The sequence below is a fragment of the Urocampus carinirostris genome, chromosome 1 (genome assembly GCF_059441175.1).
Source record: "Urocampus carinirostris isolate Australia breed hairy pipefish chromosome 1, RoL_Ucar_1.0, whole genome shotgun sequence".
Lineage (NCBI taxonomy): Eukaryota > Metazoa > Chordata > Actinopteri > Syngnathiformes > Syngnathidae > Urocampus > Urocampus carinirostris.
Window position 1 is genome coordinate 53,500,191 of NC_142349.1, and position 12,710 is coordinate 53,512,900.

At 40.7% G+C, this 12,710-nt stretch overlaps 2 non-coding genes and 4 pseudogenes across 2 annotated transcripts; all 6 read left to right on the plus strand.

Annotated features, from left to right (window-relative positions):
- Positions 1–133: 133 nt before the first annotated feature.
- LOC148375717 (5S ribosomal RNA) lies at positions 134–252 on the plus strand. The gene has a single exon (XR_015849183.1). It is a non-coding gene; the product is annotated as a 5S ribosomal RNA (ribosomal RNA).
- Positions 253–6,792: 6,540 nt separating this feature from the next.
- On the plus strand, positions 6,793–6,911 carry LOC148375718 (5S ribosomal RNA). Its single transcript, XR_015849184.1, has one exon. It is a non-coding gene; the product is annotated as a 5S ribosomal RNA (ribosomal RNA).
- Positions 6,912–7,688: 777 nt separating this feature from the next.
- On the plus strand, positions 7,689–7,797 carry LOC148375719 (5S ribosomal RNA; annotated as a pseudogene).
- Positions 7,798–8,326: 529 nt separating this feature from the next.
- LOC148375720 (5S ribosomal RNA) lies at positions 8,327–8,435 on the plus strand (annotated as a pseudogene).
- A 529-nt stretch (positions 8,436–8,964) lies between these two features.
- On the plus strand, positions 8,965–9,073 carry LOC148375721 (5S ribosomal RNA; annotated as a pseudogene).
- A 529-nt stretch (positions 9,074–9,602) lies between these two features.
- On the plus strand, positions 9,603–9,711 carry LOC148375722 (5S ribosomal RNA; annotated as a pseudogene).
- Positions 9,712–12,710: the final 2,999 nt, after the last annotated feature.

A 12,710-nucleotide genomic window follows, 5' to 3' on the forward strand; every position in this document is an offset into this window, starting at 1 on the left:
AAACAAATAAATGAAGAATTACGCACATATTAAACCCCTGTTGTTTTATAAATGGCTACCCCTCTTGGCAAACAGTGGCGTTGCAACTTCCCTGGTGTTGATTATAAATACTGAAAATTCACCCTCTTCTTTCGCTTACGGCCATACTACCCTGAACACGCCCGATCTCGTCCGATCTCGGAAGCTAAGCAGGGTCGGGCCTGGTTAGTACTTGGATGGGAGACCGCCTGGGAATACCAGGTGCTGTAAGCTTTTTACTTCCAGCAAAGTTTTTGGTATTTTTTCTGGCCTCGGAGCAGCCCCTTTTGGACGGATTTGCATTCTTTCACAACCTTTTTGCAAAACAAATAAATGAAGAAATACGAACATATTAAACCATTGTTGTTTTATAATTTGCTACCCCTCTTGGCAAACAGTGGGGTTGCAACTTCCGCGGTGTTGATTATAAATACTGAAAATTCACCCTCTTCTTTCGCTTACGGCCATACTACCCTGAACACGCCCACTTCCTGGTTTGTGTTTGTGAGTTGATGGCTGCAGTAGGGAGAGGAAGGCTCTCCCCATTCTTTGTTGGTTTTCTTATTTATTTGAAGGTTTATTTAAAAGTTTAAGTGCTTTATTTATTTATTTATTTATTTATTTATTTATTTTCGTTTTTGCGTCCCCAGCAGACTTAGTTTCTGTCTGGGGAGCCTTTTTTTGGTTCTCTCTTTTTTGAACAAACAATGGACAGACCGCATGGCATCGAGTTTGGAGTGGAAGCGGGCAAGCGTGTTGTGGATTTGCCCCCAGGAACTGATGGATGTAGTGAAGTGAAACTGGACAATGGAAAACCGACAACGACAATGGACTGTGATTCAAACAAGGTATTTAAAAAGTTGCTAATTATGAATGAAACCGGACTGGATACAAGGAAAAAGAGTATAGACAATGATTTCAACAAGGTAGCTCGGCATGGAGGGAAAGAAAGTGAGGCGGATGGAAATAATATGAATGGATTAATTAACAAAACAACTGAAATGATTGTACAAGGACAGAATAATGATGCGGATAAAATGAACAATGGATTGGACATGAGGAGAAAGAAGGAATATAACATGCGTGATGGAGAAAAGAGAAATAAGCAAGAAACAAAAAAAGATATGGAGAATGTGAAAGGGCTAAGACAAAGAAAATATTTGGAAGAACTGACAATGCTTTTGGAAACAGAGGAGATTGAAAACATAACACCAATTGACTTAATTAAAGAAATCGAGAAGATGGTGGGTACGGGGAAGCTACTGGTACTACGGTCTACACAAAATAAACAATATGAAGCGACGTTGGAAAATGAGGAGGCATGTGAAATTTTAGATGGGGGTCTCTTATGCAAAGGGGTTCTAATTCAGACTAAAAGACTACAAGTTAACGAAGTTATGGTCTCCTTCCTACAACTGCCCCCATTCATAACAGATGAAGAGGTGTTGGAAAAGCTGCAGAGGTGGAGAGTGGACCCTGTCCTCCCATTGAGGCGGCGCTTCTACCCGGGCACGTCCGTTGAAGATGGAACAAGATTCATTAAAGTAAAATTCCCGAAAGATGTAGCCTCCCTGCCGTATTCCACTAGATTTGAAACTCCGAACGGTCCCCGGTACTGCCGGGTGATTCACGACCGGCAGGTGAAGATCTGCCGGTTGTGCATGAACCCTGGTCACGTGCTGCGGGAGTGTCCGGAGTTTACGTGCAGGGAGTGCTTACAGCAGGGTCACTATGCCCGGGAATGCGTCGCTCTCAGATGCCCTGATTGCTGCCGTGCATTCATACACTGTACATGCGTTTCTTCTGCTGAGGGAGAGGGAGAAGTAAGCAAGTTGGAGATAAACATGGTGGCATCAGAGGCGGGGGATGAGGGTCCCTCCCAGGAACCGACACCTGAAGAGGATCCCCCCTGTGCTCAGCCCCCCAGACAACAAGACTCAGAGCGCGAGGACTCAGGCATGGACATTGGGATTTTAACTGGAATAATTGGGGCTGAAACAATGGGGGAGAAGGGGCAGAGGGAGGAGGAGACCCAGACACACAAGGAACTAAATAAAGAAGAATCATTGGATGAAGTTGGAAAAGGAAAAATTAACCGTGACATTTCAAACAAGTGGGGCAATTTTACGACCAAAAGGAAAAGGTTGAAACCAAGTATTAACATAGACAAGGTATTACAAGCACAGGAGAGAAGAAGAAAGGCAAAACAAATAGAAATAACTGGAGGGAGATTTGAGGTTTTACAGGATGATGGTGGTACATAGTAATGGTTGGTTTTATGTTTCTTAAATATTTTGTTGGCTTGAATTATTTATTGCCATTTATTATTTTAATGGGGTGGAATTTTATTTCAATAAACATGAGGGGAGGGGCGAATCCCGAAAAATTACAGAAGTTAATCAGAGAGACTGAGAAAAATGATATTATTTTATTGCAAGAAACGAACTGGACAAGTGTGATAGCGGAGGATTTTAGAAAACGATGGGATGGGGAGGTTTTATTTAATAATTGTGAGGGAAGAGGTAGAGGAGTGGCTTTTTTAATTAAAAGGAATATGGTTGAGGAAGTAACAGAAATATATAATGATAAAAAAGGAAAAATACTAACTATAAGTGTTGGAGAAGGTAATGAGAAAATGAATGTTTGTAACATACATGCACCGAATGAAGAGAAAGAGAAAGTTGAATTTTTTATGAAATTAAAAGTTCTAATCGAGGCTTGGGGGGAAACTGTGGTTGCTGGGGATTTTAATATAGCACTACAGAAAGAAGATGTGGCAGATAATATAGTTTTTAGAGCAGAAAGGGGAAGAAAGGAACTAATACAGGTAATGGAAGAACTCGATTTAATAGATGTATGGAGAGAAAGGAATAAAGGAGTTAGAAAGTTTAGCAGAAGACAAATTGTTTTAGATGAAATTAAGCAAAGCAGAATTGATATTGTTTTGGCAAAAAGTAGTTTTATGGAGAATTTTAAAAGTATTTACTACAGAAGATGTAATTTTAGTGATCATGACTTTATTGTTTTTAATATAGATCTGAATAAAATAGAGAAGGGGCCGGGGGTATGGATTTTAAATACAAAAGTCTTAAAAGACAATTTTTATCAAATGGAAATAGAAAATATAATTGTGAACAGCATAAAGAACATGACAAAGTATGAAAGTAACTTGGGAATATGGTGGGACAATCTAAAGTATGATATTAAAAGACATTCGATTTTGTTTTGTAAAAAACTGAGAAGACAGGAAAGGGGGAGAGAAGAAAAGTTACGAAAAGAACTAGAAGAGGAACTAAAACAAAGTGATGGGAAAAATGAAAACACGAATAAAATTATGGAGATAGAAGATGAACTTAAAAAAATAGAAGAAGAGAAATTCCAGGGAGCTATGATAAGAAGTAAAGCGAAATATATGATTGAAGGCGAACGATGCACAAAGTTCTTTTTTGAACTAGAAAAAAACAGACAGAAAACGGAAGAAATTAAATGTATTAAAAATGGAGAAGGAAAGAGATTGACAGATAAGGACAATATTTTAAAGGAAATAAAAAGATACTATACCAACTTATTTTCAAAACAAGGTGTGGAAGAGGGTGCAAAAGATTTTTTATTGAATAATATTAAGAGTAAAGTAAGTAAGGAAGATAAAACAATGTGCAATAGAGACATCAATAGTGAAGAAATAGAGAGAGCCATAGATGAGATGAAAAACGGCAGGAGTCCTGGTCTGGATGGCTTACCATGTGAATTTTACAAGGTTTTTAAAGGTTCTCTTGTTCCTGTTTTAAGACAAATGTATGAAGAAGTGTGGAAAGGAGGGGCTCTCAGCTCAAGGATGTCAAGAGGTTTAATTAAAATTATATATAAAAAGAAAGGGGACAGGGAAGAGCTGCAGAATTTTAGACCCATAAGCCTTTTAAATTGTGACTACAAGATTTTGGCGAAGATAATGGCAAACAGACTGAAGCGGGTCTTACCAACAGTCATCCAAACTAACCAGGCTTATGCGGTAATAGGCAGAGACATCTCAGACACAGTTAATGGTGTGAGGGACAAAGTCTGGTACATGGAGAAGGCAGGAGTCAGTGGCTTTTTAATTAATGCAGACTTAGAAAAAGCGTTTGATAGGGTAGAGCACGATTTTCTATTTGCGGTTTTAGAAAGATTTGATTTTGGAGAAAACATAATCCGGTGTCTGAGATGTCTCTACGCTGATGCCAAGAGTTGTGTCAAATGCAATGGTTTTTTAACAGATTTTATTCCTTTAACCAGGTCAATAAGACAGGGCTGTCCACTGTCAGCAATACTTTATTCTTTGGTTGCAGAACCTTTAGGACTTGCGATCAATGCTGACAATGGAATAAAAGGGGTAAAGATTGAAGGTTTTAAGAATTTTAACACAGAAACCAAAATTTATCAATATGCAGATGACGCAACCCTAATTTTAAAAGATGAGCACAGCATTTTTAAAGCGTTGGATGCCATAGAAATATACAGCCGGGGTTCAGGAGCTCGGATGAATGTTGGCAAAACTGAGATTTTAAAATTAGGAAAGCAAACCGCCTTGTCAAGGACACTGCCTTTTAAAGAAGTAAAAGATAACCTTAAAATTCTGGGGGTGAGAATAGGGCCAAATGAAAAAGAAATTACGAAACTGATGTGGGAGGAGACAATCGGGAAAATAAGAAATAGATTGGCTTTTTGGAAAAGGAGAAGTCTTACTCTGAAGGGAAAAATTTTAGTTGTTAATACACTGTTTTTATCCAAAATATGGAGTGTCCTTGGATCAGTGTGTTTGCCATTACCCACAGTTAAAACTCTGAAGCAGTATGTGACTGATTTTATTTGGGATGGTAAGCCAGCTAAAATAGCCTATGAGACTCTGATTGGAAGGGTGGAGGAGGGCGGTCTGGGATTGCTCGATCCATCCATAAGACTGAAGGCTTTAAGAATAAAAACTGTTAAAAATTTCATGAGGGAGGGAGACAAAGAATCGACACGAATTCTGGAATACTTTTTAGACAAAACTTTTAAAATGGGGCCTTCAGCCTTGTGGATGAAAACAAAAGAATATATGACAAACGGCATCCCAGACTTTTATAGGGAAGTTTTAAGGGCTTGGAGTGATTTTATAGGACATGTAGTTTTTAAACCGGAGGGAAAGGAAGAAATTTTAAATCAACCCTTGTTCTTAAATCCGAATTTACGAATTGGAGGAGGGAACTTTTACAAGCACTGGTTTGACGCAGGATTCCGAAAAATCAGAGATCTTTTGTACGAGGTCAGACCGGGATTCTTGCCATTTCAGGCTTTCATTGACGAGATTGGTGCAACAGTAGACGAATGTAATGAAGAAAAAATCAGGAATGAGTACATGACAATAAAAAAAGCAGTTCCTAAAGAATGGTGGACAATTATAGAAAGAAATGAAAAGAAACAAGAGGAAGGTCCAATGAGAATAGAGATGAAGGACACAGGGACACCTTTTAGTGCTCTTGTTTTAAAAGATTTCTATTCTGTTTTTAGAGGAATGGCTTTTATACAACCGAGAGCAAATTCTTATTGGGAAAAGATGTTTGTAGATTTTAACACAAAAGATGTGTGGAGAAACATCAGAACTGGTTTGAAATGCCCTTCGTTAGAAAATTTAGATTTCCTTTTAGCCCACAACTGTGTTTTTAATGAAATGAGACTTTTTAAGATGGGACTTGCGAGGGATGAAACATGCAAAATATGCAAGAAGGAGAAAGAGGGCTTAAAGCATATGTTCTTTAACTGTGAAGAACTGAAAAAACTGACCGCAGTGCTTAAGGAAATGACGAAAGGTTTTGGACAGAATGAGCAGTATGTTGATGAAAATTGGGAGAAGATGTTTTTATTTGGGATGATACAAGGTAAAAAAGGAAAAAATAACCAGGCACTCAATATAGTTTTGTCAGTGGCTAGGCATACAGTGTGGGTAAGAAGAACGGTTTTGAAGAATAAAGGACGGAAACTGGATATATGCAAACTGTTTGAAAGCAAATTGAAAAGAATAATGGAAGCACTGTATGTCTATTTTAATAATAACGGAAGTTTAGAGGTTTTTAACAAAATATTTGTTCTTACTAATCCTTTTGTGCAAATAACTTGGGAGGGTGTAAGAATAAGTTTACCAGATGTGATGTAATCGACGTGCCTGTTTGTGTTTTAGCTCTATTACAATCTTTGAAGATGTATTTTACAAGTTGTTTATGGTCACTGCACAAAAAGTACTTTATGAATTATGCGACACAGTGTGCTCTGAATTTACACATAATTTGTTTTAACATTAATGCACGAATGTTGTTGTACGAGTGTTAGATGACCACGTTTTGTGTTTTTGAAAGCTATGAAGATGTACTGAGCAAAATGATGTAAATTATGGATTGTAAAATTGTTTTTGGATAAGCTCTATCAATAAAAGTCAAAAAAAAAAAAAAAAAATCTCGTCCGATCTCGGAAGCTAAGCAGGGTCGGGCCTGGTTAGTACTTGGATGTGAGACCGCCTGGGAATACCAGGTGCTGTAAGCTTTTTACTTCCAGCAAAGTTTTTGGTATTTTTTCTGGCCTCGGAGCAGCCCCTTTTGGACGGATTTGCATTCTTTCACAACCTGTTTGCAAAACAAATAAATGAAGAATTACACACATATTAAACCCCTGTTGTTTTATAAATGGCTACCCCTCTTGGCAAACAGTGGCGTTGCAATTTCCGCGGTGTTGATTATAAATACTGAAAATTCTCCGTCTTCTTTCGCTTACGGCCATACTACCCTGAACACGCCCGATCTCGTCCGATCTCGGAAGCTAAGCAGGGTCGGGCCTGGTTAGTACTTGGATGGGAGACCGCCTGGGAATACCAGGTGCTGTAAGCTTTTTACTTCCAGCAAAGTTTTTGGTATTTTTTCTGGCCTCGGAGCATCCCCTTTTGGACGGATTTGCATTCTTTCACAACCTGTTTGCAAAACAAATAAATGAAGAAATACGCACATATTAAACCCCTGTTGTTTTATAAATGGCTACCCCTCTTGGCACACAGTGGCGTTGCAAATTCCGCGGTGTTGATGTTGTGGTAAATACACTTGCAAATGTAGAATAGACTTGCATACATGTAGAAATTTAGAAAGACTTGCTTACAGTAGTGGGAAACGGTCGGGTAGACATCCTTGAAGATACTCTTGGCAGACATTAAGTTTCCTTGAAGATAGCGTGCAAGGGACGGGACGCTCTGTACTTGATACGTGATACAGGACCGCCTTTTGGGGTGTACTCAATCGAAGCCTAATCGTCACTACCAGCTTTGAATACATTGTCATGTTCCTAGCTCTGTGAGATCTTTATTGACGCATCAATAAAGTGACATCTCCCTCCATAACGAAGCTGGCTCCTGTCTATTTCTTTTATCCACTTATGAGAAGACTTTCTCTCGATTATCGGACCTCCAATTTCTACAACATTTGGCGCCGCAACGTGGACTGGCACTAATTAAGTAAAAAAGAAAAGGGAAAAGACTTCTCAGTGGAACGGTCTCGAATGAGCGGTTGAGGTAAGGAAGATTTTTTTTTTTCTCTCCTTACTTCGGTTTGCTTGTCGAGATTCGTGGGAGGACAGGAGCCTTGATTATAAATACTGAAAATTCACCCTCTTCTTTCGCTTACGGCCATACTACCCTGAACATGCCCGATCTCGGAAGCTAAGCAGGGTCAGGCCTGGTTAGTACTTGGATGGGAGACCGCCTGGGAATACCAGGTGCTGTAAGCTTTTTACTTCCAGCAAAGTTTTTGGTATTTTTTCTGGCCTCGGAGCAGCCCCTTTTGGACGGATTTGCATTCTTTCACAACCTGTTTGCAAAACAAATAAATGAAGAATTACACACATATTAAACCCCTGTTGTTTTATAAATGGCTACCCCTCTTGGCAAACAGTGGCGTTGCAACTTCCGCGGTGTTGTCATGTTCCTAGCTCTGTGAGATCTTTATTGACGCATCAATAAAGTGACATCTCCCTCCATAACGAAGCTGGCTCCTGTCTATTTCTTTTATCCACTTATGAGAAGACTTTCTCTCGATTATCGGACCTCCAATTTCTACAACATTTGGCGCCGCAACGTGGACTGGCACTAATTAAGTAAAAAAGAAAAGGGAAAAGACTTCTCAGTGGAACGGTCTCGAATGAGCGGTTGAGGTAAGGAAGATTTTTTTTTTTCTCTCCTTACTTCGGTTTGCTTGTCGAGATTCGTGGGAGGACAGGAGCCTTGATTATAAATACTGAAAATTCACCCTCTTCTTTCGCTTACGGCCATACTACCCTGAACATGCCCGATCTCGGAAGCTAAGCAGGGTCAGGCCTGGTTAGTACTTGGATGGGAGACCGCCTGGGAATACCAGGTGCTGTAAGCTTTTTACTTCCAGCAAAGTTTTTGGTATTTTTTCTGGCCTCGGAGCAGCCCCTTTTGGACGGATTTGCATTCTTTCACAACCTGTTTGCAAAACAAATAAATGAAGAATTACACACATATTAAACCCCTGTTGTTTTATAAATGGCTACCCCTCTTGGCAAACAGTGGCGTTGCAACTTCCGCGGTGTTGTCATGTTCCTAGCTCTGTGAGATCTTTATTGACGCATCAATAAAGTGACATCTCCCTCCATAACGAAGCTGGCTCCTGTCTATTTCTTTTATCCACTTATGAGAAGACTTTCTCTCGATTATCGGACCTCCAATTTCTACAACATTTGGCGCCGCAACGTGGACTGGCACTAATTAAGTAAAAAAGAAAAGGGAAAAGACTTCTCAGTGGAACGGTCTCGAATGAGCGGTTGAGGTAAGGAAGATTTTTTTTTTTCTCTCCTTACTTCGGTTTGCTTGTCGAGATTCGTGGGAGGACAGGAGCCTTGATTATAAATACTGAAAATTCACCCTCTTCTTTCGCTTACGGCCATACTACCCTGAACATGCCCGATCTCGGAAGCTAAGCAGGGTCAGGCCTGGTTAGTACTTGGATGGGAGACCGCCTGGGAATACCAGGTGCTGTAAGCTTTTTACTTCCAGCAAAGTTTTTGGTATTTTTTCTGGCCTCGGAGCAGCCCCTTTTGGACGGATTTGCATTCTTTCACAACCTGTTTGCAAAACAAATAAATGAAGAATTACACACATATTAAACCCCTGTTGTTTTATAAATGGCTACCCCTCTTGGCAAACAGTGGCGTTGCAACTTCCGCGGTGTTGTCATGTTCCTAGCTCTGTGAGATCTTTATTGACGCATCAATAAAGTGACATCTCCCTCCATAACGAAGCTGGCTCCTGTCTATTTCTTTTATCCACTTATGAGAAGACTTTCTCTCGATTATCGGACCTCCAATTTCTACAACATTTGGCGCCGCAACGTGGACTGGCACTAATTAAGTAAAAAAGAAAAGGGAAAAGACTTCTCAGTGGAACGGTCTCGAATGAGCGGTTGAGGTAAGGAAGATTTTTTTTTTTCTCTCCTTACTTCGGTTTGCTTGTCGAGATTCGTGGGAGGACAGGAGCCTTGATTATAAATACTGAAAATTCACCCTCTTCTTTCGCTTACGGCCATACTACCCTGAACATGCCCGATCTCGGAAGCTAAGCAGGGTCAGGCCTGGTTAGTACTTGGATGGGAGACCGCCTGGGAATACCAGGTGCTGTAAGCTTTTTACTTCCAGCAAAGTTTTTGGTATTTTTTCTGGCCTCGGAGCAGCCCCTTTTGGACGGATTTGCATTCTTTCACAACCTGTTTGCAAAACAAATAAATGAAGAATTACACACATATTAAACCCCTGTTGTTTTATAAATGGCTACCCCTCTTGGCAAACAGTGGCGTTGCAACTTCCGCGGTGTTGTCATGTTCCTAGCTCTGTGAGATCTTTATTGACGCATCAATAAAGTGACATCTCCCTCCATAACGAAGCTGGCTCCTGTCTATTTCTTTTATCCACTTATGAGAAGACTTTCTCTCGATTATCGGACCTCCAATTTCTACAACATTTGGCGCCGCAACGTGGACTGGCACTAATTAAGTAAAAAAGAAAAGGGAAAAGACTTCTCAGTGGAACGGTCTCGAATGAGCGGTTGAGGTAAGGAAGATTTTTTTTTTTCTCTCCTTACTTCGGTTTGCTTGTCGAGATTCGTGGGAGGACAGGAGCCTGTGACGTCGGAGCTAAATTATGAAAATGCGTGCACGTGGAATTTTCCGTCTATAATCAGGCCCAAGTTCGGACGGATGAGATATGTAAACTGAGTTGAGATTTATTTTTTTTTGTTTTGTCCCGGGAGTTCGGTGCTCAAAGAATCCTGTTTGTTTTGGGACGTAGGCTGCTTGAAAAAGGAAAAAGGCTAATTTTACCTGGATAAAATGGTGCAGCGGCGTCGGTATTTGTAGATTTATAATTGTCTTGTGATCTGTATGGAAACGGTGATGAGACGTCATCATTTGCTGAAGTGACAGTTCGGGAGTAGACGATCTATGTGTGGTTAATACGGGGCATGTTTTATGTGTCTCCCTAGTCGATTGATGGTTTGGGAGGGATATGTAACCTTGCACTTAGGAAAAAGTGTGGTGCATGGAACCTCGCCATTTTCTACAATCTAAAAGGTTATACCGGCGTTAGAAAAATGAGCAGTAATCAGATGTTGTATTATTAAGATATATCCGCATAGAAACAAGCGATACACAGAATGTGTGAGAATTGCTGACATGTTTTCAGTCTGGGAGATGTCTCATTCGGGAATGTTGGTGTGTGTGCCAGCTGGCGTTAATTGTGCGTGTGTCTCTCTGTATGTGGATGTGTGTTCTGTTCGGTTCGGTTTCTCCCCCGCCCGCCTGAGTGAGTGTGCGCGGGTGATTTATACTTAACTGTTTAAGGGCTAGGAGAGCCTGTGTTTCTTTTTGTCTTTTTTTGTTTTTTGTGTTGTTTGGCGTTGGGAGAGGAGTTAAGGAAGCATGGATGATTGATGGAGTGACTGCTTATTCTACATTTTACGGTCTTGTATGTGCGTTAAAGTGTCTTGCTTTTTGTGGGTTGTTCTCGCACCCAAAGCTCACCCCCACCCCACCCCCGTCTTTCCCCCGTCTTTCGCTCTGTGTGAGTTGAGCTCAACCATGTGTATTCCCGCCCCACCCCCGTCTTTCCCCCGTCTTTCGCTCCTTTACTGTATCGAAAAACAAAAAAAAAAGTGGAGGGATTACTTAATTCGTCAAGTGCTCCGTTTGCGTGTGGCCTTTTGATTTGTGAGATCTTGTTCCGATGAACGTGATAAGTATAGTTTGGGTAAATTGAGGAAACAATTTGGCAAGCATTTTCAAAAGACAATGAGGAGCAGATTACTCGATCTTGAGGAAGACCATGAAAAATTTAAGAATTTAATTGCTAAGGTGATGTCTTCATGGTCATTTAACCTAGACTAAACATCCGAGTTTGTAAACATGACCGATTTAACAGGATTCAGAAGTCAGACGCACTGTTGAAAAAGGCTGAAGATGGACAGGAAAACAAGCAAAGAACAAACAAAGACGTTCACTCATCCGTTGTCTGCGCAGCTTGTCTACAGCAGGGTCGTGGGGACACTGGAGCACATCCAGGCTGTCCTCAAACAGTGAGCAGGTGGCAATCTGAACTGATTGCAGCCAGTTTCGAGGAGAAAGAGGTAGACAACTGGGCACCAAGGTCAGTGTGGCACTGATAAAGCTCATGGCACATTCCTGCAGCGGATTGCGAGTGGAACGTCACGATGGACTGAGCCAGACGGCCAAGGCCGTCGACGAGGCGGTGATAACGAACAACACGAGTCTGCATTGAATCACGCTAGAATCTTGTTGATTGACGTAGTGTTTACAAATCTGAGGAATATTGATACGTTTGGATTGTGAATTATTTTATTTTTAACACAGAAATACTGCTAAAATTGTATTTTGAATCTGCTTTCCAGGAAAACGGTGATGTGTCTCCAGATGCAGGAGCATCAGGAGGATTATTAAGGGGAATAGGTAACAGGGGAATACCTTTGACTTTATATCAGAAAAAAGTGCACAATTTAAAAATATTATGCAAGGGGGGGTGTGAAATAGCTGAAAAAACAAGGTTACTGGTCTCCGTATTTACAGGCCACGGTAGACGGAGAGAATAATAATAATAGGAGTAATAGGAATAATAGGAGCAGTGCCATCAAAAGATCTAGGTGCGGGAACAGTAATTAGGTTTTTGATTAGAGAAGTTATTCCGCGATTTGGCATACCGTCAGAAATAAGCTCGGATAACATTTGTTCAAAAGGTCGTGAAGGGCATCTTACAAAAACTACACATTAAACAACGGTTCGGTGAGGTTTATCAACAAAGTCAAGGGATGGTGGAAAAGAGTAAATGGAATATTAAAATCAAAGATAAACAAGATCTTTGTGAGTACTAGGCTCGACTGAGGGGATGCGCTACAGTTAGCGCTGATGAGTTATCGCATGCAAACTCATTGGATCACGCATTTAACACCGCATGAAATGCTAACAGGCAGACCAGCGCCGCATCTGGGAGGTCCCTATAAGGGGCCGCCACTTGAGCAACTACAAACTGAACTGAGAGACTGTATGAGACAATTGACGGCTGTCATCTACTGGCTGGTTAAGAGACAAGGGTCCAGGGTCGAACAACCATTTGAGAAG